General features: G+C 35.4%; 1 protein-coding gene across 1 annotated transcript in view; it reads left to right on the top strand.

Annotated features, from left to right (window-relative positions):
• Nucleotides 1–27,771, top strand: part of LOC140434425 (transmembrane protein 198) — a 149,175-nt gene that overhangs the window by 56,436 nt on the left and 64,968 nt on the right. The window contains exon 2 of the mRNA XM_072522686.1: nt 17,068–17,213. The gene's annotated coding sequence lies outside the window, so the exon portion shown is untranslated. The remainder of the gene's footprint in view (nt 1–17,067; nt 17,214–27,771) is intronic.

Consider the following 27,771-nt stretch of genomic DNA (forward strand, 5'->3'; position numbering starts at 1 on the left):
ATGGTTGGAAGGATTTGTTTGATGGCCTAGATGCATACACAAATTTGGAAGGGTTGAAAGTTACTGATATCTGTAGGACAATACATAATAATGCCGGAGAACATATAGCTGAGGAAGGTATAACACCATGACTGAAAGTGAAATAGCAGATGAACTTATGAACCTAAAAAATGAGGATAGAAGTGATGATACCGAAGAAGGTGACAAAACAAGACTACTAAAAATGAAGTTATCAGAGGTAAGATCGCATCTCGACGATCTATTAACAGTTATTGATTATTTATCAGATAAAGAACTTCAACTGTGTTCTACGCATTTTCGTAATTTTAGAGAGTTGATCATAAAAAAACAGCAAACATCGAAAGTGCCAACGAAACCTGGTTTCTTTTTTAAAACTGGATTACCGACAGCAAGCGCGTCGATATCACCAGCAACGTCACTTCACGACGAATGTCCGAAGTCAATTAAATATAATTTTGTTTGTATTTGGAATTTTTTATATACATCTAAATACGTACATATTTAAAAAAAAGTTTTTTCGATTTATTTTAAACATATTTTTATATAACGGACTTTCGCCTTTAACGGACACCCCGTCCCCCCAAGTAGTCCGTTATATCGAGGTTTTACTGTACTTATATCATGTTTTTATATCAAGAATATCTTTATTTTCCCGTTTTTTCAATTAAAATCGATAAATAATTTACGGAGATATTTGCAAAAAAAGCAGTTTTTTTGCACTAATTTATAAATTTTATTAATTTTTTTTATTAGCAAAATAAAATGTTATTAATACATTTAAACATCGAGGAATTACCGTCTTTTAAATTTGTGCGAAATTTCCCCCCGATTGGTCAAATAGTTTAAAATTTATTTAATTTATTTATCCCTGAGGCTAAATATTTAAACTATTAAACTTGCTCTATTAATGATGCTAGACACATTTAGCAAATTCCATAGGATTCTTTAAGACTTAAACTATCTCAGAAGTCAAATGCATATTGCGTTTCCATCGAAATTATATACAAAATAAACGTTTGAAAAAGGGATATGTTTTTTACTTATAAACAATTGTAATAACTTCTATATTTTTTAAGCTACAGACTTGTATGTACAACCATTGGATAGCTGGTAAAAAAACTCACATTTAAAAAAAATCTTCTATGACCAATAGAACAAAGAACAATCTCCATTGTTTATAAACATTAAGAAGTAAAATTTGCACAAATTTTGAAGGAAAATCTAAACTTTATATTGAAACTTATGGCTATAAAATTCATCCAATTTTTCGAAACTTACAGCCCTTCGAAACGAAGGTACTTTCGAAAGATCGACATAGGAAAGTGGAGGGGATAACTGTTTCAGCTTCGTTTTTTTTTTCGTGATCGGAACTTCAAATTGAAACACGTAGGAAAAATTTACACTATCTCGGCTTCCATTGCAGCTAGAAGCTTTTTTTTTAATCTGGGGTAGCTCGTCGAAATATGAATAACTACATAGTTTTCACTGGCCGGAAAATATGGGAAACCTCGGAAAAATTAAGTCCATTTGAAATTCACCGTAAAAACTTACTTTTTTTTAAATATATAAATTGACATAATTTTCACCTGCCCCCCCCCCCCGGAAAATTCCGGAAAATCAACATATATTTTTTTTCTTTTATAACAATGATGTAATAATACTTAGTTGAAAATTATGTCTTTTATGTAAGTAAAGTTTAAACTATTCGGCCGATCGGAGGATAATTTCGCACAAATTTAAAAGACCTTAATTCCTCGATGTTCAAATGTATTAATTTTATTTTGTTAATAGAAAAATTAATAAAATTTATAACTTAGTGCAAAAAACTGCTTTTTGTACAAATATCTCCGTAAATTATTTATCAATTTTAATTTAAAAAACGGGAAAATAAAGATAATCTTAATATAAAAAAATGATATAAACATTGTTTATGTAAAATATAAGGAAAAAAACTTATAGACAAAAAATCAAATTGTTTAAAAAAAACGCAACGTAAAAATACGAATACTTTTTCATCTATTCGTCATCTAGTAACCCCCACCTATGTCTTAAAAGCTTCAGATATCTGCTAAAAATTTTTCGACCTTTTTTTTAACCAGACTTTGCTAAATGTTAATTATTAAATAGTATCAGCGCGTTTTTGGAGTTCAGTTTGGCCTCCATGTTGGAAAGTTACTTTTTCTTAAACTTAATTTTTTATAACTCTTTTCTTTGCAAATATAATATATAAAAACTGACTTAGTTCTGTAAAACACTGGACGTTTTTTAATCTCTATGGTTCATAAGTTAAGCCATTTCTTCACTTCCATCTTATTTAGATGCATATCTTTTGTAGGAAAAACCACGTGTAATCTCTATGTAAATGATTTTATCTCTGTGGATGTTTGCTGATTAAACTAATTTTAGATGAACTGATGCTGTGAATGGATTCATATATGAAACGTCTTGAGTAGCGAATTGAAGTAGTTGGTATTCTCAGACTTTTGACCGAAAACCCTTTATTATCTCAGTGGACTACATACATCATATATATATATATATATATTCGGTGTCTTGCCTTTTTCAAGGCAAGACACCGAAGATAAATATTTACTATTTAAAGTCCATACCCAGTAAATGGACTTGGGTAGAGGAGCTCTCGACTGCGATATTCGAAGCCCTCTACAGAGCACCCGGGGATATCAGAAGGTGGTTAGACCCTTATTTGTTCCCCCGAGGTGACACATTTATATTTAAAATTTCCAGAACGTCAACTTTAGAGTTCAAATTTTCCTAACACAACTAATAATACATTTATATGAAAAATGCTATATAAATATATAAAAATATTTTTCATTGATATTTGATCAAAGTAACATTAATTAAACATAATTTCTTAAATTTACTACATACCCAAAAAAAATCAACGAACCAACGATTTAAACTGAATTAGCTTTCTTGAAAATCGTTTACTCTCAGTAATAGGAAGCAATTTTATTCAGTTGAAAATTAACCTTTTTGTAATGAAATTGTAAATTGGACATAAAGAGACCATATTAAACTTACAGTTCCACTTACAGTTTGCAAGGTATTTAACGGAATTGCTTGTTAGGTGGCATCCTTTGTAATAATTTCAATAGATTTTAACCTACTGTCACTCTTTAAGTGTTCCTTCGCAACTATTTTGTATTGATACTCGATTTAAGTAAGATATACTTTTATGTATTGTTGTGAATTTATTAAAAGGTTCAATATTTATAACACTTACGGATTTAATTTATTTCTTTATTTATATTAACTTATCTGACAATAATTTATTATATCCGTACGTAACAAATTCGCGAGCGCGGGTCTTGAGAATTAACTGTCCCTTCCAAATAAAGTTCCGTTATTATATACCAGTGCCGTTATCTCGAAAAGTCTAAAACCTTCGATGGCGAAACGGTAAAGGCAAACTGGATTTCCCTCGCATCGGTTCTGGAAGGTCGCTCAGGTAAATCGAAGCCTCTCGTAAACTCTAAAACATATTAGAATAAAAACATGTTTACAGGTTAAAACTATGACTCATATTTTTACGTAACATTGCCCCCCTCTCAAAAGATGGTTCCTCCTGGAACCTTGTCGGGACTAGAACTGGAACGGTATGCTGGTATCGGCAACTGGACCATCTTTTACAACTTCCAGTTGTATAAAAATGACAAGGGACGGTTTTCTCTCCGCACCAGTAACTATGCGGATTGCAACAGACTAACACCTGGACTTCGGTGTCTTTAAAGATCTCCTCCACCATATTTCGGATAACCCTCCAATCTAATTGGCGGCACTCCAACTTTGACATGGCTAACTTTTGCACGTCGGACTCTAGTACGTGCTCTCTCAATTGAAGTAAGGCTTCCCATACATCTCGGTAGGTAGGTTGGTCACGGGCAGTGTCTTTTGTTACCAGGTAGAAAAGGTAACGTGATGCATCTTGGAGTTTCAAGGTTTTACCGGGAGCTGGCACCTGGCATTGAAGTTCTGCAACTCGACCAAACTTCCTTCGAAAGACGGATGCCAACCCTGGTGCGTCTTTGATACTGGCCGGGATGGTAAGGGCCAGCGAGTAGTCATCGGGGAGCGCGAGTAGATCTTGCTTTTCTTCAGTGGTAACACCATGTCTTGCTTTACCGGTACCTCCATAGGCACCCATGAATTCCTCAAACGTGAGGTCAGACACGTCTTGGACTTGGTTTACTTCCACTTCTTCATCTACGTCGTGGTCACCTTCGAAAGACGCCAGCCGGTTATGGTGTACTATCATCGGCTTTCCCTTCGGAATCTTGCTTATTCGGTAGATGACATCGTTGACCTTCTCCATAATGAGGTATGGACCTTCCCAAAACTGCTGCAATTTGGGAGAACAACCTTTTCGCTTCTTGGGATTATACAGCCATACTTTGTCGTTCTTCTTAAAGCAACCCTTTTCGGCTTGTGTATCGTACCGTTTCTTCATTCGGTCGCTAGCGATCTGAAGGTGGGAACGGACTAACTCATGTACATCGTCCATTCTTCTTCGTAATTCGATCACATAATCTTCACCTGCTACATCTTCTCCAGGTCGACATCCAAACTCGAGATCACAAGGTAGTCGCATTTCGCGTCCGAATAGGACTTTGGCTGGTGTCTGGCCTGTTGATTCGTTAACAGCAGATCTGTAGGCCATTGTGAAGAACGGAAGGTATTGGTCCCAGTCTCGCTGATGATCGGACACCATCTTTGTCAAATACTTGCCAACTGTCCTATTCATTCGTTCTACCATACCATCCGATTGCGGATGATACGCGGTAGTTCTTGTTTTCTTCATGCCTAGTCTATCACATATTCCTTGGAATAGATCACTTTCGAAGTTCCTGCCTTGGTCACTATGGATCTCCAAAGGCACTCCAAATCGGCTGATATATTCTTGGATCAACTTATCTGCAACGGTGGCGGCCTTCTGGTCTGGAAGTGCGTAAATCTCGACCCACTTAGTGAAGTAATCCATTACTACCAACATGTACTTGCCCCCATTTTCACTTTCTGGAAATGGCCCTGCAATGTCCAAAGCTATTCTTTCAAACGGGCTTCCAACATTATATTGTCTCATAGGAGCTCTCCTTTTTCGGTGAGGCCCGTTACTCGTAGCACAAATAGTACATTTCTTACACCAGTCTTTTACGTCGTCGGAATTGTTCATCCAATAAAACCGTTCCCGAATTCGCTGAAGGGTTTTCCTTACACCAAAATGCCCTCCCGATGGACTGTCGTGTAACTGACGAAGTACTTCGGCTATTCTGCTCTTTGGGATCACCAACTGTCTTCTCTTCTCTGAACCGTCATCATTTTCCAGGACTCGTTTAAGCAAGCCATCTTCGATGATAAATGAGTCCCACTGGGCCCAATACGTCTTAACTACTGAGCATAGGTTTGATATTTCCTGCCAAGGTGGTCGACGGTTTTCCTCTTTCCATTTTCGGATTTTCTGTATAACTGGATCTCTCCCTTGTTCTTCCCTGATCTTAGTAGGCGTCCAGTCGTTGTTTACAATCGTCGTTCTTAGCACTGCTGCTTCCTTGGATTCCGTTTTGTTGCAGTGGGAACACTCTGCAGAGCATGGCCTTCTGGAAAGAGAATCAGCGTTTCTGTGGCTAACTCCGGCCCGGTGCTCAATCTTAAAATCGTATTCTTGGAGTCGTTCGATCCACCTGGCTATCTGACCCTCTGGATTCTTAAACTGCATCAACCACTTAAGGGCGGCATGGTCGGTTCGGATTAGAAACTTTCTGCCATAGATGTATTGATAGAAGTGCTCTACTGATTTAACTACTGCTAGAAGTTCTCTTCTCGTGACGCAATAATTCCGCTCAGGTTTTGAAAGAACTTTACTAAAATATCCGAGGACTCGTTCCTGTCCTCCTTGAATCTGAGACAGCACTCCTCCAATTCCCACATTACTTGCATCCGTATCTAAGATGAACTCTCCTTCTGGCAGTGGATACCCCAAAATTGGTGCTGTTATTAAATGCTTTTTCAACGTTTCAAAGGCATTTTGGCAGTCTATATCCCAGCGGTATTCTCTTGCTTCCTCTGTAAGTCGCGTTAATGGCTTAGCGATATCTGCAAACTTCTTAATAAACCTCCGGTAGTAAGTACGTAGTCCAAGAAAACTTCTCACTTGATGTTTGTCAGTTGGTTTTGGCCATTCCTTAATGGAATCGATTTTTCCCTTATCCACGGCCACTCCTTCTTTACTGACTATATGACCCAGATAATTGACTTTACCTTGAAATAGCTGGCACTTCTTGGGGTTTAGCATCAATTGGGCAGCTTTAAGTCGATTAAAAACGTTTTCTAAATTCCTCAAATGATCTTCGAATGTCTCCCCCAAGACGATTATGTCATCTAAATAAACCAGGCATGTTTTCCAAGATAACCCTCTCAACACATTTTCCATAAGCCTCTCAAATGTCGCAGGAGCATTACAAAGTCCAAATGGCATAACGTTGAATTGCCACAATCCAGATCCTGTGGTGAAGGCTGTCTTTTCTTTATCGACTGGGTCCATTTCTACCTGCCAGTATCCAGACTTCAAATCTAAAGTAGAAAATAATTTACTTCCAGCCAATGTGTCCAATGTGTCATCGATCCGAGGCAGAGGATAACTATCTTTCTTGGTAACGTTGTTCAGCAAACGGTAATCCACACAGAACCTCGTCGTTCCGTCTTTCTTCTTAACCAGGACCACCGGAGAGACCCATGGGCTCGTAGAAGGTTCTATCGCCCCGTCTTTTTTCATTTCCTGAACAATCGTTTCAGCTTCCTCTCTTTTCGCCTGTGGTAATCGTCGAGCTGTTTGACGAATTGGCTTAGCATTACCAGTATCAATTTTATGCTTAACAACCGTAGTTCTTCCCGTCTTTCCTCCTTTCGGTACGAAAATATCACGATACTGCCGAAGAAATTCCCTTAATTTCCTTTTCTCCATCTGATTTAGAGACTGTCCTGCAACTGCAACCATTTGGTCGAATTTGTCGTTGGAATTATCAGATGTTGTCGCCTGACGGATTATGGATGTCACAGGTACACAAGTTCCTACTTTTGTCTCTTTCTTTATGGTCACTGGGTAGTCGTTGACATTGATAAGTCTCACAGGAATTTCCTTAGCCGAAGTCACCAATTCCTTTCCAATTATGATTCCACGGCCAACCTCATCGTCGTGGTTCCAAGGCTCCATCATAACAGGTCTCCCTTCGTCCACAAATCCCTGTAGCCGCGCTACTATAATCGTTTCGCTTCTCGCAGGCACGACTGTATCTTCTGTAATGGCTGCTTGCACAGTGTTGTCATTATGTGGATGGAGAAATACCTCCTCGTTGCCAACTTTGATTACCTTATTCTTAAAATCCAATTGGAATCCATGCATATTCATTACGTCCATTCCTAATATAACATCCTCTTCGATGTCAGCAACTATAACAGTATGGACGAACTTTTCTGCTCCAATTCCCAATTGTACCTGGATTTCTCCATGAATGTTAGCATTTTCACCTGTAGCGGTCCCAAGTCGCAACCTTGTTGGTAACAGTTTCTTTCGGCTGTTTATAACTGTCGGGCGTATAATGGTTCTGGTCGCTCCGGTATCCACCAACAACGTATGCTTTTTACCATTTATGTCTCCATCGACATATACACTATCTTCACGACATTTCAAAGAAGCTATTAGTATGAGAGGGTCTTTGGAAAAGTTCTGGGTCGAAGCTGCCCCCCTAAGGCTGACCCGTTCTAGTTTTCCTGATGGTGAGTTTCTTGATTTGCGTCGTACCTAGGGTGCTTACAGGAGCTTCGCACGTGTCCTATTTCGCCACAATTCCAGCATCTGATGGTCTTCGTTTTCTTATATGTCATGCTTTTCATCATATTAACGAGCTGGTCAAGTTTATCTTCATCTCCTTCCTCTTTTACAGTCCTAACTTTACTGTACCCGCCAGAGGCCTGCGTAGCTGACTCGTATTCGAGAGCGGCGGATAAGACATCAACCAGCGTCTTGTGACGAGCTAATCGTAGTGTTCTCTGCATTTCATGATCACGAAGACCATCAATAAACGTTTGAACGGCCAATTTTTCCATCATGTCTTCGGGAGCTGTTGGATAAGCATATCGTACTAATCTGGCAATATCTACCTCATATTCTTGAAGAGCCTCATCTTTCTTCTGTCTACGATTTTTAAGCTGCGACTGATATACATGCTCCAAATGTTCGTGGCCATATCGCATATTTAACCTCTTCTTCAGTTGTTCGAAATCATCGGTCTCCTCTACGGCTATGGTCTGAAGCACATCTAAGGCATCTCCTCGAAGAGCGATAGTCAGGTTTACAGCCTTTTCTTTTTCAGACCATCCATTCGCTCTTGCGGCTGATTCGAACTGTTTCATGTAGTTGTTCCATGATGATTTTCCGTCGAAAGTTGGGACTTTAACATGAATAGAACCTCCACTTCCTTCAAATTTCGGCCGTGTCTCCAACTTAAATTTCGTCTGGTCTTCTTTTATCTCCACTGTAATTGGATTGTTTCCTCTCTCTGCTGTCCCTGTTTCCTCCATCTTCCTTTCCATCTCTTTAATCTTTTCTTCGAAGGCCGACATATCGGCAGCAACTTGGTTTTTTAACGAAGATATTCTATCGTCGAGGGCAGACATCTCAGAAGTTACTTTAGAGATTTCCAAAGAGATATTAGCAGAGACTTTGCTTTCCAGCGAAGAAATCTCGTTAGAAACTTTGTTTTCTAATGAGGCGATGTCGCCGGAAACTTTGTTCTCCAATGATGCGATGTCGCCGGAAACTTTCGAAATATCGCCAGAAACTTTGTTCTCTAATGATGCGATGTCACCAGAAACTTTCGAAATCGACGAGAGGACAGCATCTTCAAATATATAAGTCTCTGGATCTAGTCCTTCTTCTAGCAAAGCGTTCTTTAGTCGTTGGACTAACTCAGCCTTTTTTCCGGTGGAAGCTAATTCTCTGTCTTCAAGATGTCTTCTTAAATTGGTCACTGTCAGCTCATAAATCGTAGCCATTTTCACAATTTATTTTATATTCACTTGTATTATTATTATAAGTCTAATTTATGTTCGATCTCACTCTGACACCATTTGTTGTGAATTTATTAAAAGGTTCAATATTTATAACACTTACGGATTTAATTTATTTCTTTATTTATATTAACTTATCTGACAATAATTTATTATATCCGTACGTAACAAATTCGCGAGCGCGGGTCTTGAGAATTAACTGTCCCTTCCAAATAAAGTTCCGTTATTATATACCAGTGCCGTTATCTCGAAAAGTCTAAAACCTTCGATGGCGAAACGGTAAAGGCAAACTGGATTTCCCTCGCATCGGTTCTGGAAGGTCGCTCAGGTAAATCGAAGCTTCTCGTAAACTCTAAAACATATTAGAATAAAAACATGTTTACAGGTTAAAACTATGACTCATATTTTTACGTAACAGTATTATAAATATACTTTTATACGTTTTTATGATACTGAGATTTGTTTCTTAATTATTAATTGTGGTCTTGCTGACTTAAGAAATATTTCAGTTCAGTTCTATTTTTTACCTATATGGTGTTGACAATGTTTTTGTCTTAAGTCCTACCAGTATTTGCACAAGCATATGTCTTATAACTGTCTCCCACCATGTATTTTTCGCCTTCCTGACACTTGACTTCTACTATCCTTCTACTTTACACGTTACATGTTCATTTTGAACTGTATCTTAATACTTATCGTTCCACGCATCCACCTTACTTCATCTGCAATACTAAGAAAAATATGGCCTCACTAATTTCATTTAAACGTTTCTTTATTCCCATATTTTTTTCACTATCTAATTTATATGCAATTTTCCACTATTTTTGTTCTAAGCATAAATCCGCCTCTCGATCACAGATACTCTCCCATATTTTCATGGTGTGGGTACGTAATTTTATGCCTCTATAGTTTGTGCAAAAGTATAAATGAATAAATTTATGGATTCCAAAGTATTTTATTTAAAAATATCATTGTCGAAATATATAGGAATGTTTATCCAAAATTGTATACAATATTTTATACATAAATTCTTGAAAAGTGATATATCTTAAGTTTTAAGAAAATAGCAATTCTGTAAATAGTGTAATAGAGAAAATTGAAAGTTCTCATTTGTATGCATACTGAACTTGTAGTGTCTCCAATTCCATGTCTAGCAAATGTTAGACATCCGAATTACGAGACGATGCTGACCTTGATCTGAGACGAGATTGGAGTAATTTTGTGTCTGTTTTCGGATTTAAATTCATTTGACCTACTAAGAGTTATGACCTAATCGTTGTCCAATGAGGGGACGTGCTGGCTGCAATAATCGAACCGCATCCGACGTTACGTAGCCTTCCATTTATCCATTTCATCTGATTGTGTGGCTTTTTAAATATCGACAAGAAAATCGTTTAGCAACAGACATAGGCGTCACATTTTTATAAAAATATATCAACAAAAGACAACTGAAAAACATTTTTTACACACAAAACGCTGAAACTGTGCAACTAAAATTTTGAACATTGTGAACTAACATTGTTGCAGTTAATCTCAGCAGAAATAAAAACTTTAAAAATTATTATTGGCTTGAACAAAAACGTAGCAATATTTTCCGAATTCCTACGTTAATAATAAGAAAGTTGACAAACAAGCAAACGGTAAATAAAATAAGACTTACGTTACAACAGCGGTTCTTGATGTTAAAAGTAAGTTTTGTAATATTCAAATCTTATAATGTATTTTTTCTTAAGTGTACCAGTTTTTATTATTAAACCTTGTTCTTCAAGAGACGCCTCCAACAGTGGAGGTTCGCAACAATTTCGGCGAACTGTTTGCGGTTAGGTCCCATTCTCAGGAGTGCTTGTGAATTGAGTTCTGTAAAATCACATATTATGTTCTTCAGCCAGAAACACTGGTACGGCCAAACCCTTTGTTAGCCTCTATTTTTCCTTCTATGATTAGTTTTGGTATCTTATCTCTTTTGTTTTCCCATTCTTCTCAAAACTTCATCATTTGTGACGTGATCCAGAATATAGAAGCCTTAGGGCTTGTACCGACTTTCATGTCCAAGGCCACAACCGCTTTTCAAAAAGTAAACAGATCTCTAACAAAAAGGGGTACTACAAGAAAAGTGCCAGTCTCGTTAGATGAAGATACTTTAAAAGTTTATATGGATGAAATGGTAGTATGTACTTCAAGAATTTTTTATTGGAACAGCAAAGCGCTCACACTGAAGAATATTAAATGACCATAACTTGGGTTCCAATGGAAGCTTTAGAACAAATCTTAGAGAGGATAACTACATCAAATGAGAAACAAAAATCTCAAACCTGTAGTAAAAAACAAATATCAGAAAAATCCGTAATAGAAAAATTCACAGGTAAAAATATGAACGTTTTGCAATGGATAGAAATATTTGAAAGTGAATGTACTAGATTAAAATTCGATCAAAACACCGATAAAATCGAAATTCTAAGATTATTTTTAGAAGGATCGTGTGTCAATTGGAACAGTTTATTGCTTGTAAAATAAATTCTGATTGGGTAGAATGAAAAAAAAGCTTTGTCACACATATGCAGACAAAGGGTGGACTCTAGTGAGTTATGCCATTGAGCTCAGATAAATAAATGGTTCTATATTAGAATATGCTCATAAAAAAGAGATAATTCTGCATATAAACAAATCAAGAAGGAAAATTAAATATGGTTTATTGTTCCAGTTAGGACCAGCGACATATTCATTTGAAATTGTTTCCATCGATACGATTTGGTGGATCTTGGATCGGATCAACAAAAAAAAATTTACATCTTTTAGTAGACCATTTCTCAAGATATATATTTTGTCATCGAAAAAAAATTCTAACGACTTCATGAAAATAATTAAAAAGGTGACACAGGATGACGAAAGTAAAACTGTGCTGACTGATCAATATCCTGGAATAAATTCCAAAAGAATTCAAATATTTTTTACGGAACAATCAAATTAAAATGATATTCACTGCTGTTAATGCAGCATTTTCAAACGGTATCAATGAAAGACTAAACCGAACATTAGTTAATAAAATGATGCAAAATAAATGTAAGTGATAAGAAAACTGCATGGACAAAAATTTCCCAAGAATGTGTACAAACATATAATAAAACAGAACATACAATTACAAAATTTGCACCAAAATATTTATTAGAAGGGGAAAATGTAAGCATTCTTCCTAATGAACGCAAAATTGCTTTTAAAAGTACAAAAAAATCATACAATTATAATAAAAAGTGATTCGAGTTGCATAGGAAGGAAATTGAATTAACTGTTGAAGATTTAATGTATGTGGAGAACGGAAACCGTCTAAACAGAAATATGTTAGATGAAGTATGGATTGGACCATACAAAATATTGTTGGCTGGCACTAACCGTTACACAAAGTCGTCCTCTTTTCGAGCAGGGAAGATGTATGTTCCCTTTATATGAAATCTTATAAAATCTACCACGTGTCATTATACCATTACTATTTAACATGATTGTCATGTGATTCAGTCAATCTGCATTGATACCCATCACGTAGATTCTTCTACCAAGAATTCTGCCTTTGGCCAACAGATCTTCCTTGAAACTTTCCCTGTATTGTGATTCTCAAAATTTCATATTTTGGTCTCCTCATCACGTGGCCTACGTATTCTGCTTTTCTTGTTTGTATAGTGGTGATTAGGTATGTTTCTTTAGAAACCCTCTCCAGTACTTAGTTATTTGGAATTTTATCAGTCCATAATAGTTTTAATATTTTGCGTTATAACCAGAGTTCGAAAGCCTCCATTCTTTTTAAATTGCATTTTTAATTGCCAATTCTTCTTCTTAGAGTGCCTGTCCGTTCCGAACGTTGGCGATCATTCTGGCTATGATGACTTTGTTGGTTGCTATACGGAATAACTGTGTTGAGGTCTTTCTATACCATGCTCTCAGGATATTCTTCTTCGTCCTGGGGCCCCTATTCCTTCAATTTTACCTTGCAAAATGCATTGGAGTAGCTCGTATCTGCCTTACTTTCTCATTATATGTCCCAAGTACTTCAGCTTACGACCCTTTACGATGTTGACACCAAATCCGCGGTTGTGTTCATCCTCCGCAGTACTTCTTCATTGGTGACTTTGTCTGTCCATGGTATCTTCAGGATCCTTGTGTATAACTATAGCTCAAAAACCTGAAGTTTTGATAGAGTTTCAAGTCCACGTTTCTACTCCGTACAGAAGCACTGAGTACACGTAACATTTAAGGAGCCTTATTTTTGTTTTTAGGGTGAGGTCAAGCCTCTTGAACACAGATCCAATTAATAATATTAAAAATATATAACATCGAATGTTACCTAGTCTGACTTCCAAATTTAGATTTTTGTACGATAAAAGTGGCTTCATTCGTATAAATAATGATCTGCCAATCTCTATTTGGTTGTTTACTTCTGCAGTATAATCATTGGTTTCATTGACCAAAGTTCCCAAGTACTTACTGATATTTTTCTATTTGTTCTATCACGTTACCATTTATTGTCAACATGTGGTGTATATTTTTTGTCTTTTTGTAATTTAATAATAATTTTGTAATTTTGTAATATATTTTGTTGTTTTTTTAGAGTTTATAGTAATTCCCGTCTGAGCACTATCCAACGATTCATACTTAAGCTTTCGATTAGATGTTGTAGGTCTTCTATGCTCGTTGCAATGACCACAGTGTCATTGAACAGTAAGATGTTAATTAATTTTCCTAAAAAACTTACAATGAAGTAAAAACTTATTTTTGTACAATGGTATATAGCATTGTACAAAAAGAAGTTTTTACTTCAGTGTGGGTTTTTTTAACCTATGGTATACATACAGCCAACCACTGGGAATTTTCCTTTTAAATTTTAATTAATTTTCCGTTAATGGTAACTCCCGCTTTGATATTATTGAACGTGTTTTTGAAAATTTCTTTAGAATATAAGTTAAACAAATAGTGATAAAACACCTCTACAGATCTTTATTTCTTCTGGCTGTTGCCCATGAATTTGAACTATGGCACTTTGGTTCCAACGTAATGTTTGGTTTATCTTTATGATTTTACTGTCAACTTGCTTATATATATATATATATATATATATATATATATATATATATATATATATATATATATATATATATATATATATATATATATATATGTAAATACTTTTTTCTTTTTGGGTGTGGTAGTCAATAAAAATAGAGCTTTGCTAAGGCGTACTATTTATTCTGAATCCAAGCTTTCGGTGGTTTTTTGCCACCTTTATCAAGGTCTACAAAGAAAATTACTATGAAGTAACAAACTGAATGGTGCCAAAAAGGCTGTAAAAAACTATAAAAAACTTACCCGAATGTAAGATTCGTGGCATAAACAACAACGTTAAATAACATGATAAAACTGAGGTTGCAACTAAACTTAAAAATGTTACTGTTAAAAAACACTTTAAAAATTACTAAAAACGTTACAAGTTAAAAACAAAATGTAGGACGACATGTTGAAAACAGTCGTCGTTGCAGGCTTGATTTCAGTCACATTTCACGAGCAGAAAGAGAAAGTGAGTGGATAATTATTGTTTAAATAGTTTGGAGAAAATACAAAAAACAACTTTGAAAATAACGTCTAACAGAATACTGTTAGTGAATTTTTAGTACTGCCAACTGTATTACCAACTTGAAATTAAGCGGGAAATTAAAAATGTAAATTATAACATAAGCAATCGAAAGAAAATAGTATTTAGTAAATAGGTTTAGAAAAAACAACCTATTTTTCTAAACATACCTTTTTTCTAAACCTATTTACTAAATACTATTTTCTTTCGATTGCTTATGTTATAATTTACATTTTTAATTTCCCGCTTAATTTCAAGTTGGTAATACAGTTGGCAGTACTAAAAATTCACTAACAGTATTCTGTTAGACGTTATTTTCAAAGTTGTTTTTTGTATTTTCTCCAAACTATTTAAACAATAATTATCCACTCACTTTCTCTTTCTGCTCGTGAAATGTGACTGAAATCAAGCCTGCAACGACGACTGTTTTCAACATGTCGTCCTACATTTTGTTTTTAACTTGTAACGTTTTTAGTAATTTTTAAAGTGTTTTTTAACAGTAACATTTTTAAGTTTAGTTGCAACCTCAGTTTTATCATGTTATTTAACGTTGTTGTTTATGCCACGAATCTTACATTCGGGTAAGTTTTTTATAGTTTTTTACAGCCTTTTTGGCACCATTCAGTTTGTTACTTCATAGTAATTTTCTTTGTAGACCTTGATAAAGGTGGCAAAAAACCACCGAAAGCTTGGATTCAGAATAAATAGTACGCCTTAGCAAAGCTCTATTTTTATTGACTACCACACCCAAAAAGAAAAAAGTATTTACATATATTTTTTCCAAACTAGTCAAAAAACTTTGGACTACTTTTTCTTATATATATATATATATATATATATATATATATATATATATATATATATATATGTATTGATATTAGTTTTTTGTCTTACACTATCGAAAGCTTTTTCGTAGTCAACAAACCGCAAGTGTAGGTCACCGTTTACATCACGACATAGCTGAATCAGTATGTTGATTTCAAATAGTCCTTCTCGAGTATCCATTTCATTTTGAAACCCGAACTGTGTCTCACTTATATCCTCCTCAAATTTTGAATAGATTCTTCTATGTATTACGTTAAGGAGTACTTTTAAAGTATGACTCATGAGGCTGAGTTTTCGATAGTTAGATCACTCTTTTGCGATTTGTTTTTTAGGGACAGTTATAAATGCTGACTTCGGCTGTCAAATATTGGTGGCAGCGTTATTACGAGAAAAGACAGTACAACAGTAGTAGATTGAATAATTCGCAAAAGCACGTATCAATTAGATAAAAGCAGAATAAGTTTATGACAGTTAAAAAATTAGACGATTAAGATGTAATGAAATTAGTACAGATGCAGTGTCAAGAAATGTAACGGAGCTGGTAACACGTTTTAAAAATTGTACCAGATTAAATATTGGTTTTTTTCTGTCTTTACCGACTTAGCTCGTAGTAATATCCAAAAACCGACAAAACATTCACTGGATGGAACAATAAGCACAATTAATTTTATGGAAGCTAATGCCACAGATTCGCATATATTTATACTTCACTTGTGTGAATGGACTGTGGCCATAAGCAGGTATTTTTAAATACTAAAGTCTGCTATTTATCGAAAGGAAAGTCATTGCCAAAATTTTTTGAAATGATAAATGAAATTGATTTGTAAATTTGTACCATTTTTGTTCTCTTTAAAACGTACTTAACAAAGAAAAGTAACTCAAAGAGACAGTACTCAAAAAACAAAGAAAATACCAAAATTCAAATGGAAGGTTTCCGACGCTACTCTAAAGCACTAAAAAAATAGCATTAGGTAAGAGTTTGTTGAATCCAGTCCATTAAATTGTCATTTTTTGTTTAAGACTGACATTATAGCGTTAGTATTTAATTGATCATGTCCATGGACAAAGGTTATTCGAACCCGAGAGTTTTATTTTTTTTTATTTAAAATAATTTTTTTGCGTCTGGACCAACTATAAAAATAAATTGTGGGATCCAAAAATTATCGACGCGAGAAGAGTTGTTGCATGTAAAAGAGATGAAATTTTAGAGTTATTCAATGAGTGAAAAAACACTTTTTGAAAATGAGTTCAAATACATTCAAAAGTGTGTTGTTTGTTCTTCATATTTTAAAACTAAATCATTTCAATTGATTTTCAAAAATATTTCTTTTATTTGTCCATCTTAAACATAAATAGCTCCCCCTGTATTTTTTAAAATTTATAAGTATAATTAAGATATTATCATCTTTAAGATACTCCCGTGCCGACTAATCTCTACCGTCCTCTCATTAAAACAATCATTATAGTACTTATTATTGATAATTGAATATGTCAAATCATTGTTCTTATTCTTGTTGCAGATGACGTGAATCAGTTCTCGCGATATGGTAGTTGCTTATCACTGAGATAATTGACCTCCAATATCATATCAGCTGCTTCCTAGAGTAACTACTGTACAATTTGTGACGATGTTTCTGGGAATTCGAAGGATCATGTGAATAAACAGGTAAGATATTCAAAATTAATCATTTCGTTGTAGGATGCTTTTCGTAGAATATTTATTTATTTACTTTTTTTAAACTCGTTTATTTTAATTCTAAATATACTCATGGATTTATTATATCATATGATGTGTATTAATAATGTCATGCCGGAGACAGTAAGGGTGCGTTCATTACGGAGATCATCGCATGGTATCCTTGCCTAGAGCATAGCACGATAGCACGACAGTGAACGCTCGCATTTAAAATAATGCATTTATTTTACGTGGCGATGATAATATAATACCATCCTATGGTCCGATCGAGGGTCGTCGCCTCGTTATGAACGCACACTAAGACTCGCCGCACTAAGATACCCGCAGGTTTTCCCGAGATTGCTAAACAAACTGCTTGAACAACAGCAGTTTCCAACAATGTTGAAAGAAGCTAAGGTTGTCCTTATCCCGAAACGTAGAGGTGAAGAGGATGAGGTGCGATTTCGGCCAATTTGCCTTCTTAGTTCGATAGCTAAGCTATCTCGAAAACACCGACCAACATAACAAAGATAGTCCATAACCTAAATAACAAAAATGTAACCAAAGTTAGAGCAGGAGACCAATTCACTGAAAATATTCCAACACCGGGAGGAATTAGACAAGGCGACAGTTTAAGCCCCTTCTTGTTTAACCTACTCATGGGCAAAATTATAAACAAAGTAACATCTCTCAATCTCGGATACAGAATGGGCAACAAAAGAATTGGTATAGTGTGTTACGCAGATGATGCAGCAATTATTGCCGAATCATAAGATGATCTTCAGAGATAGCTCTTTCAGTTCTTTCAAATAAGCCGCCAACTAAATATGACCATTTCTACCAACAAAACTAAATGTATGACAATAGCAAAAGATCCGTTCAAATTCTTAAATTATTGGTTGAGAACAACCTCGTAGAACAGGTGATGCAATTCAGATATCTGGGCATAGATATATCAAGCATACACGACCCAGTAAAGGACATAAGGAGTCAGATCAACAAAGCATTCGAATTGTCGGGATGTCTGCGGGAGATAGTCTGGTCAAATACGTATATGCGAACAGATAGTAAAATTAGAATCTACAAGACTTGCATGCGACCGATCATGACATATGGCATAGAAGTGCGCGAAGATACCAACAAAACGAAACAGATGCTAAGGGTTGCGGAAATATAAACCCTAAGGACAATAGTGGGCAAAACAAGAAGAGACAGGGTGAGAAATACAAACGTTAGACAGCAGTGCAAAATTCAAGATATTGTACGATGGGGAAGGCAGCGTAAGAGGATGTGGTGCAATCATGTAAGACGAATGGATGAAAATAGACTCCCAAAAATTGCCCTAGAAAACAACCCGCCCGGTTCAAGACCTCCCGGAAGACCACCTAAAAGATGGAGGGATAGTTGGCAATCTACCTCCCAGGAAATTAACCAGAGTCAGCTTCAGAATTAAACAGATCGAAAGGTCTCCAAGAAGTAGAAGAAGAAGAAGCTCGATAGCTAAATTGGCCGCCTTGAGCGAGAGCTAGAAGAAAAGCATGCGCTGAGCAACCGCCAAAATGGTTTTAGCTGAAAGGTCTACCATAGATGCGGTCACAGACGTAACCTCTTTAGTTACGCAGGATACAACGAGATGGGTGGCTGTCATCCTACTTGACGTCAAGAATGCCTTTAACGATCTACAGCTAGCGCCTCAGAAAACTGAGGTGTTAGTTCTCTAAGGGAGCGGGGAAAAATCCTCTCTTCGCTTTATAGTGGAAGGTGTGGAGGTTGCACCGGTTAAATCGATTAAGTATCTGGGAGTCTGGTTGTCGGAAGGACTAAGGTTCGGAGTACACATCCAAAAGACGGTAGAGAAGGCGAAGCGAAATCTGGAGGCGTTGATACGGCTGATGCCAATCATTGGAGGCCCAAGTAGCACCAAAAGATGGGTCCTAAATCCTAACCTAAGTTTCAAATGAGGCTCTATATGTCATTGGAGCGGTGATACCGATCGTTTTGTTGTGCAAAGAGCGAGCGAGGGTGTATGCGGGGAGGATTGATGGAAATATAGATGAGAATGAGAAAGAAAGAACGATAGTAGAGTGGCAGAGAGAATGGCCGAATGATAGCGGAAAGGCAAGGTGGATGAAAGAGCTTATTCCTGATCTGAGGCCGTGGTGGGAATGTAAGTACAGAAAACTAGACTACTTCCTAACACAGTTTCTGACCGGACATGGTAGTTTTGGCACCTTCATAAATAGAATAGGCAAATCTGCTTCGGCAGACTGTACTCTTTGTGGGATACCGGACGATCCCGCCAACATTTTTAACTGCCAGAGATGGGCAAATGAGAAGGGAGATTTCGAGAGGCGAATAGGTTTCGGACTGGATGAAAGAAACATGGTAAATATGAGAGGAGAGAAAGAATGGAGAGAAGTACACGGTCTGATTTCTGCGGCGATGAAGAAAAAAGATCAGGAGGACAGAGGATGAAATTAAACCAGGGATCTGAAATTCATGGTTAATATTATTTATTAGTTTATGGCCTAACGTCTGAAATATTTTCTGATTTACATGTATGGTTAATTATAAGTTTTTAGTTTTTTATTTTGGTTGTTCATTGAGTGGTAAGACCACCTCTTTGGAACAGTGGTTAAGGTTTTAGCCGGAACACGGTTAATCCGGCACTACTCTGGGGTCTTCTGGCCTCGTATCCTACTCGGCCGAAAGATGCCAGGATGTCTTGCTCCGTGACGTAGATGTCCAAAAAAGATTTCCTCCAACGTTGCCTGCCAGAATTCAATGAATGCCTTTTTAGGCTCTTACTGGAATCTGGCAATAAGGCAAATAAAAAAAACTCCACGGCCTGACTATCTGAGACGGCACTGAGATCTAATATTTAGATCACTATTGCAATTTCACTGACTTTTGACTTAAGACTTGGAAAGCTTTGTGGTTTAATGGTGATACACTTCCCCTCTCGGATCTAGGTTTCCTTAATTCCTTTTTTTGCAGTATCGTAGCTAGATATGTTATTATGTTATTCTGTAGTTATGTATATTCACCTACGATAATTTGACGCAAACCTAGAAATATAATTCAATAGATTTAATTCAGTAATGACATAGCTGCTGCCTTTTATGATGTCATCAGTCGATCCGTGGGTCTTTATTGGGTTAAATCTTATTCCCATATGTCGTACATATTTGTAAAATATTCCCAATGAGCCACATATATTTCTAATTTTCATATTAAAAAATGTTTTATTTACTTTTAAATTGACTCGTACAAAAGAATCCAGTTATTTATTTTCCTCGTGTATAGAACAAGCTTTTTAATTCCATCATTTGTTTATGTCGTCCACATCTTTGTATTCTCACTTTATTGATAAGGCCTCCGACGCATCCGCCACTAGCTGGAGAATTGCCAGCCCCAGTTTTATTCAGCTGAAAATTTGAATATCAGCATCCCTGTTTTATCAGTTAACACAACTTCGACCTCGGAAAAGTGCATGGCCGGTGGATTTCACTTTAAATGTGAAACAAATTCGGATTTCCAGTAGCATATTCCTGGAATACTTCCAGCGATCGGTGCCGTATGTTTAAGACCTCCATTTTTCTTTTCTTCGATAATCAAAACTGAACGCACTGCTGCAAAAATGATGTACGATTTAGTGTAAGGTAAATGTTGAAAAAAATTAGTGTTTCTAATTTTTTCGTATAGATCTAAACGAAATACATCTGATTTAGGAGAGAAGTTCGCAACGATAAAAACAATCTTCGGACTGCTTGAAAAATGTACTACCGTTGACACGTATACTGTAAATGATGGTTTTTAATAAACACTTTAAAGGGGAAATTAAAGATATGGATTCATACGAAATATACGTGTCGTTCTGAACTAGAGTTTCCAGTCAAGTTGTGAAAGTATCAACCGAAGCAGCACAAATATATCTCAAGATTAAGACTTTGACAGGTCACTATAAAACAAATAAAATTAACTAATCGCTTTACGATGATCCTGCGTATTAGAGTATTAAGAAGAGTTATCACATAAAACATCATGATAATCGTAAATATGATTCAGAAGGTCTCGAGGATTTAATTTTTTCCATATCCTATAAGTTTGCGCCAGTTGAGAATAATCTTTCTTGCGTCTCGCAATCTATGCAAATTAGATATCGCTTATAGATTCGTAATGTCCAACAATTTGAGCTCAATTTACATACACTGCTTATAATTGGTTTAACTGTAAATTTTGTCTCAGTTTTTCTTTAGAATCTGACTAGAGATGCTTCCCAGGTTTTAAAAAGCTCGTAGGCTATACACAGAACCATAATTATTTAGTCAAAGAAGTCAGTCACTTCACGGTCCTTGGATACGCTCGAAGAGGGCATTCAAAAGTAATATGTTGTATGGTTTGTCTTTCATGTCCGCAGTCTTTATGTGTAGACTAAATCTTACCCCACTTTGCTAGAATATCAACACATATATCCCATCTGATATGGATTTTATTTAGTGTCAAGCATGCCTTATGATGGAAATCAAATCTTGAAACCAGTTGAGTAGAATGGTGCACTATATAAATATGCTATTCTGTGTCTGTTTCCATCTATTTTTTTACCATTTGTTTATCTCAAAGTTGTATTATATTAAAGACTTAAAAGTCAGCACGGACCAGCTTCTTTCAAGTGTGAAATATCTTGGTCTTATCGCTTACGGCGATGCCATAGTGAGCTAAAAGCCACTATATGCTATAGTGTGATAAAAGTACTGTACTTCTAGAATAGCAATAGACGTGAGCTGCGCGAAAACCAGAGGACGGATGCAGAATTCGTTTGTAGCTTAAATTACAGGGTTTCCAAAGTTCCTATAAATATTGGCTGATTGCTTTGTATGTATAGGTGGGACGTTGTCAAGCCATTACCAATGTTAAAATATAATAAGTATATGTTTCATGTTCGTTTATCCTGACACTTAGTGGACTTGTGATTTTTCCCACGTAGAAATTGTTTTATTCACAGGGTATTTTATAGTTGCAGTTTTTTATCTTTCTTGTGTGTTGTTGGGTTTGGTTTTGGACAAGATAGATCTCGGTGTGTTGGATGTTTTGAATGTTGTTGTGATGTTGTACTTGTTTCCTATCCTTTTCCATTTTTCTGATAAGTTCTTTACATATGGTATATGTTTACAAATGACAATGTTAGCCATTTTTTATCAAAACCTTGGTTAGCAGGTTTCTCTTCTTCCTGAAATGCATTTTCATTGGAGCAGGTGCTTCGTGCTCTATATACCTATATGCTTCCATATATTTTGACAGGATCGATTCCTCCGATCCATGAGTTATAACAGGATTACTAATATATTTAACAGCTACAAGAAAAACATACATAAAAAACTTAAAACCTAAAAAATTTTACATTTTACAATACTTCACAACCTAGAATGACAAAATGTACAAAGGAACAGGAAAACATTTTGGGAATTCAACAAAATGACGACAATAATGCAACAATATCGAACAAGAAGATAATACAGCCGAAGTTAGCAGTAGTCAGAAACTTCTTAAAGTGAGATGATCAAATCGACAGCAGACAGAAACAGACACTCACGTTTATATAAAAATAATCAATGAAAAACCGTCGGACACCTCCTCAAAGAAAGGTATTTATGTTCAAGCACGAAGGGTTTGTGTTAGGATTAAATAAGCTATTTATGTGTTAGCATCTGTGAATATCAGCTTTAGATATTTATAGGCTAAGACCTTACAAATGAACTATTCTGAACTATTCTGAATTATAAATTAAGTGGGCCAACAAATCAACCGGCAACATAACAAACAAAAGGCAGAAATCCTAAATACCTCTACCGCTTTTATGATTTAAGCCGTGATAAACAAATTTCTACAAATCATTCACTTGGAATCGTTTGTTAAGCAGCAATTATGTAGGCGCAGAAATTAACTGGGTTATGTATACATACACATTCATCGCTTGATACAAGGTAGTTGAAGCGCCGAGTGATATAAACACACAAAATTGAAAGATTTTTAAAACCAGCAAAGATGTGCAATAATAGATAATATACTTCTAAAAAAATAAAGCTTTAAAAAAAGTTATAAATGAACACTATATACTAGAATTACAAATATCTTTGTAAACAAATTTAACATTAACAACAATGTTAAAAAATCATCAAAAAATAATATTGCTTACGATAGATTTTTTAACACCTGTTCGTAATTTAACGCCAATGAAATCTTAATCATGACTGACCAATACACACTTCTCTTTTTATCTTAAAGTCCTAAGGGAACTTAAATCTAAGACTGGTGTGCTAAGACTGGTGTGTTCTTATTTGATCTAATCTAATCTAATCTAATCTAACCCACTGTGTTCGAGGAGATAGATGGCCTCGATGTTTTAATGTTGATGGAGTCGCTGTTCATAACCACCTGCCAGCACAATCTTTTGTTGGCTTCTTCCATTTCCAAGTCCCTGTGAAGGTCAGTGTTTCTAATGTACCAAGGAGCAAAAACAATGTTTCTTAATAATCTATTCTGAAATCTCCGGTTAAATTGGATGTTGGTTGACATGGTACAGCCCCACAGTTGAAAACGATACGCCCATAGTGGTATAGTTTGTTTCACGAAAAATGGTTGAGTGCTTAATGGTTACCTGAGTTGATCCTATTGTGTATACAAGAGTCTCTCAATAAACTACCGAAGTACACAGGGTCGCACTTCAGAAAGTTTGTTATTTAATATATTTCATTGGTAGCTGTGTAATACACGATTATAAAAATTTATTAAATTATTTCATATGGTATTTTCAGGTTCTTCAAGTGAATATACTTGATAATTGAACAATTTTTAACATGAAGAAAGTAGTTTTTTTATTCTACGTGAATAATTGTAGTATATGGATCTAAATTCAGAAAGGTACTTTCCTTCACACTTTTTACAGGCTTAGGACTGTCAGCAAAAAACTGGTGTGTTTAAAAGTTTTTGCTCTTCCTAATCGGATATCGTTAAAAATGTACAGTAATAATAGTTCTATTTACAGTATATACATACAAACGAATACATAATGTACAAAAAATAGATGAATTGAAAAAAAAATATAGAAAAATATATACAAGTTAATATTTACAAAAAAATACCCAAAATAACCAAAATATATTTATGAATTCCTAAATACCTAATTCTGTTTCGCTGTCGCTATCCTCTTCAAGATTAATAACAATTGGTTTAATTATGTGATTCAAAGTAACATATGAATTTTCTACGTTCTTTACATGGCGTACTGAATTTTTCCAACTTTCTGGGGAGATATCATCAACACATTTCCTTATTAATTCGACTACACTACCACTTACAGTCGGAGAAACATTTTGTGACCTAACATTTGACTTTAGTTGGTGCCACATATGCTCTATGGGATTAAATAAACAATAGTAGGGCGGAAGCCGTAACACTGTATGTCCCATGTCCTCGGCCAATGCGTCACAAACATATACTTTTTTAATAGAAAATGATTTTAACACTTCTAACAGTTCATTTTTTTAATAACTTTCTTCAAAATATATATCGTTTTCTAACAGGTAGTTTTGAATTTCAATTTTCGTGTTATTTGCACTTGGAGACTTATGTAATTGACGACTGTGGTAACTTGCAATGTCCATTACTATCACACTATTTTGAGGAAGGTTAGGTATAAGACAATTCTTAAACCATTGCTCAAAAAGCTCTGCCGTTGTATCCTCATGGTAGTCCACGCCATTTTCTGATCCTGCATGTAAAATTGTTATTCTTTTCCCTTTGTTTGATGGAGCTTTTGTTTGACACCTGTTGAAAGAATCGGACCATCCTTTGGATGGTGTTTCATGAGTGTCAAACCATGTCTCGTCCAGATAAATTATTGGTCGATCTTCTGTACGGTACTTTCTTATGGAAGTTATGTATTCAGTACGCCACTTTTGTAAACGATGGGACTCCATAAGCACTTGCCTTTTGTCAATTGTACGATATCTGAAGCCCATTTTAGACAAAATCCTCCCAAAGACTAATGCGGCTACAGTTTATTTGTGTATCATCATTAGTAAGCCGTTGTTTTAAAGCATTTAATGTAGGTATCCGTTGCTCTTCGTACATTGTGTAAATTTTTCGTATTATTAAGTCCTTATCACTTTCGTCAATACATTTGGTAGAACCGGCATCCTTACGTTTCCTTCTTGACTTAATGGGATTTGGTGTAACTCTTTTCACTGTAGTTAGAGGTATTTTCGTTAAATCAGATATTTCACTGGCAGCAGTATTAGCAGTAAGTCCTCTTGTAAGTAAAGAACTATATATTGTTTTTACGATTTCTCTAGCGTCAGCAGATAAATGCTTTTTCTTTGCTGGAACACTGGAAGAAGCACCATCAATGTTTTTCCACGGACGCCACATAATGCTGTTTTATAGGTATAAATAGGTATAACACTGGTAACACTTGTAACACTTTCAACTAAATGAAACAAAATGTATATTTAAAAATTTCTCATCGGTTTTATATACTTTTACAAATTATACAGAATAGAGGGAACCTGTATAATTATTCCAGGAAATACTTAACGATCAACAAATTTATTGTGGTCATTAAAAGGTCAACCATTGATAGTGAAACTCACTGTTAAAATGTTTACAACTTTATGAAATAAAATGTATTCTAATCGTTTTTATAATTTTATTCGATTTTTTAATCGTTTTTATATTACCAGGAATTTATTATACAAACAAGATAACGACACACCACAGTAGCTTCAATTTTACCTGAATACTTACCTGCTCAACTAATATTGACTAAGCTGGGGTAATTGCAGTCGGGTTTTATTGCAATCATTAAGCACTCAACCATTTTCGTGAAATAAACTATATCAGTAATTGTTTATATATTAATAGTTTATTTTTATTAATAGTGTTATGTGTGAATAATGTGAAAGTTCTCCCTAACACCAAGAAATTCCCTAAATCGCATGCCTAATTTCTTTCACTTACAGCTAAACTTAAAATCAATTAAGTGGGTATTTTGCAAAAGATGCTTATGGTATTTAGGTACGATTTAATCTAACTAGAATATTTTGAATTCTCTAATTTGAATTAAAGTTTACATAAATTGATTTAGTTTCATTTAATATAAATTTCCATTATTTTAGTCCACTCATGGAGTCTTTTTATTGATAACTGAAATATTTCTGTTACTCCTTAGAACAGGACTTAGTATAACTCCCCAAGGAACTCCTGCTTTAATTTATTTTAAATCTGTATATACTTCTTGTTTTATTCTAAAATATCTACAGTCTAGTAGCCAGGGGAGTTGAGTATGAACTTTTATTTTCCCTTGGTACCTTAATGTTTTTTATGTTTTTGATGCGTAGATTTTTGAGGTTACCAGGCTGAAAACCCGTCAGATAATTTGTAATTAACAATATAATTGTTTACTAACTCGCTGTTCTCACTAAAGTTGACGGTAGTTTTTTGTTTGCAAATATCGTAACTAATCTCTAACATCTCTAATTTTCTAATATTTTTCATACTTTTCGCATTTCTTGATATTTTTATGTTTTGTTGTCTTCGCCTATTTTTACTTTGTTTTTTTTTATCTAATTAGTTTCCAAATGTGGTCCAAGTGTAAATCAGAGGTTAAGTCCAAGCATAATATAATAGTAATAATAATAATGTTATACCAACCAAAAATTACCTGAAATATATCGTCAAAGACCCTCAGGTCCAAAACGACAAATCTCGATATGGATGTCAAGCCCAAAAAACCATCCATCTTACCCGGGGGCTGCCAGGCATTTGCTGCAACTGAATATAAGGGACGGCATGACTCAGTAGGGAAGATCCTCCATCAAGAGATAGATTTTAATCTGGGCCTTCTAGAAACAAACCATTTCCCATACGTTCAATCAATACGTTCAATACGTATCAATACGTTCCTGAGAGTGTGCTTGAGAATGACAACTACAAGCTATACTGGGATTGCACTGTGCTCACAGACCAAACTGTAGCACATAATAGACTAGGACCCGTGCTAGTTAATAAACTAATGAGACAAACAACACTAATCGATGTGGCGATACCTAACAACAATAATCTACGTGTTAAGTACAACGAAAAGATCGCTAAGTACAGAGGTCTGGACATAAAAATTAGGAGACAATAGAGAATGGAAAGTACCCAGACGATACCTATTATTCTTTCTACCACTGGAGTCATTCCGAAGAACCTCCTAGAAAACATAAAAAAGCTGGGTCTAAATATACATCTATATAAGATCATGCAGAAAGCTGTGCTACTTTCGACGTCCAGATGCGTGTGGAAATTTTTGGGGGATACACCGACGTACCAAGTCACCTAGGACTCGATAACATGGAAAGAGTCCCACCAGAGCTCAATCCTTTTGATATTGTAGGTATCTGGGATGAGTGAATTTTGCCCTTAGAGGGAGTGTGAGCCGTATGGCTAAATCCGGAAAATGTTTATTTAGAAAGCTTACAATATAATATAGATTACATGAAACCAA

This window comes from Diabrotica undecimpunctata, chromosome 2 (genome assembly GCF_040954645.1).
Source record: "Diabrotica undecimpunctata isolate CICGRU chromosome 2, icDiaUnde3, whole genome shotgun sequence".
Taxonomy (NCBI): Eukaryota; Metazoa; Arthropoda; class Insecta; order Coleoptera; family Chrysomelidae; genus Diabrotica; species Diabrotica undecimpunctata.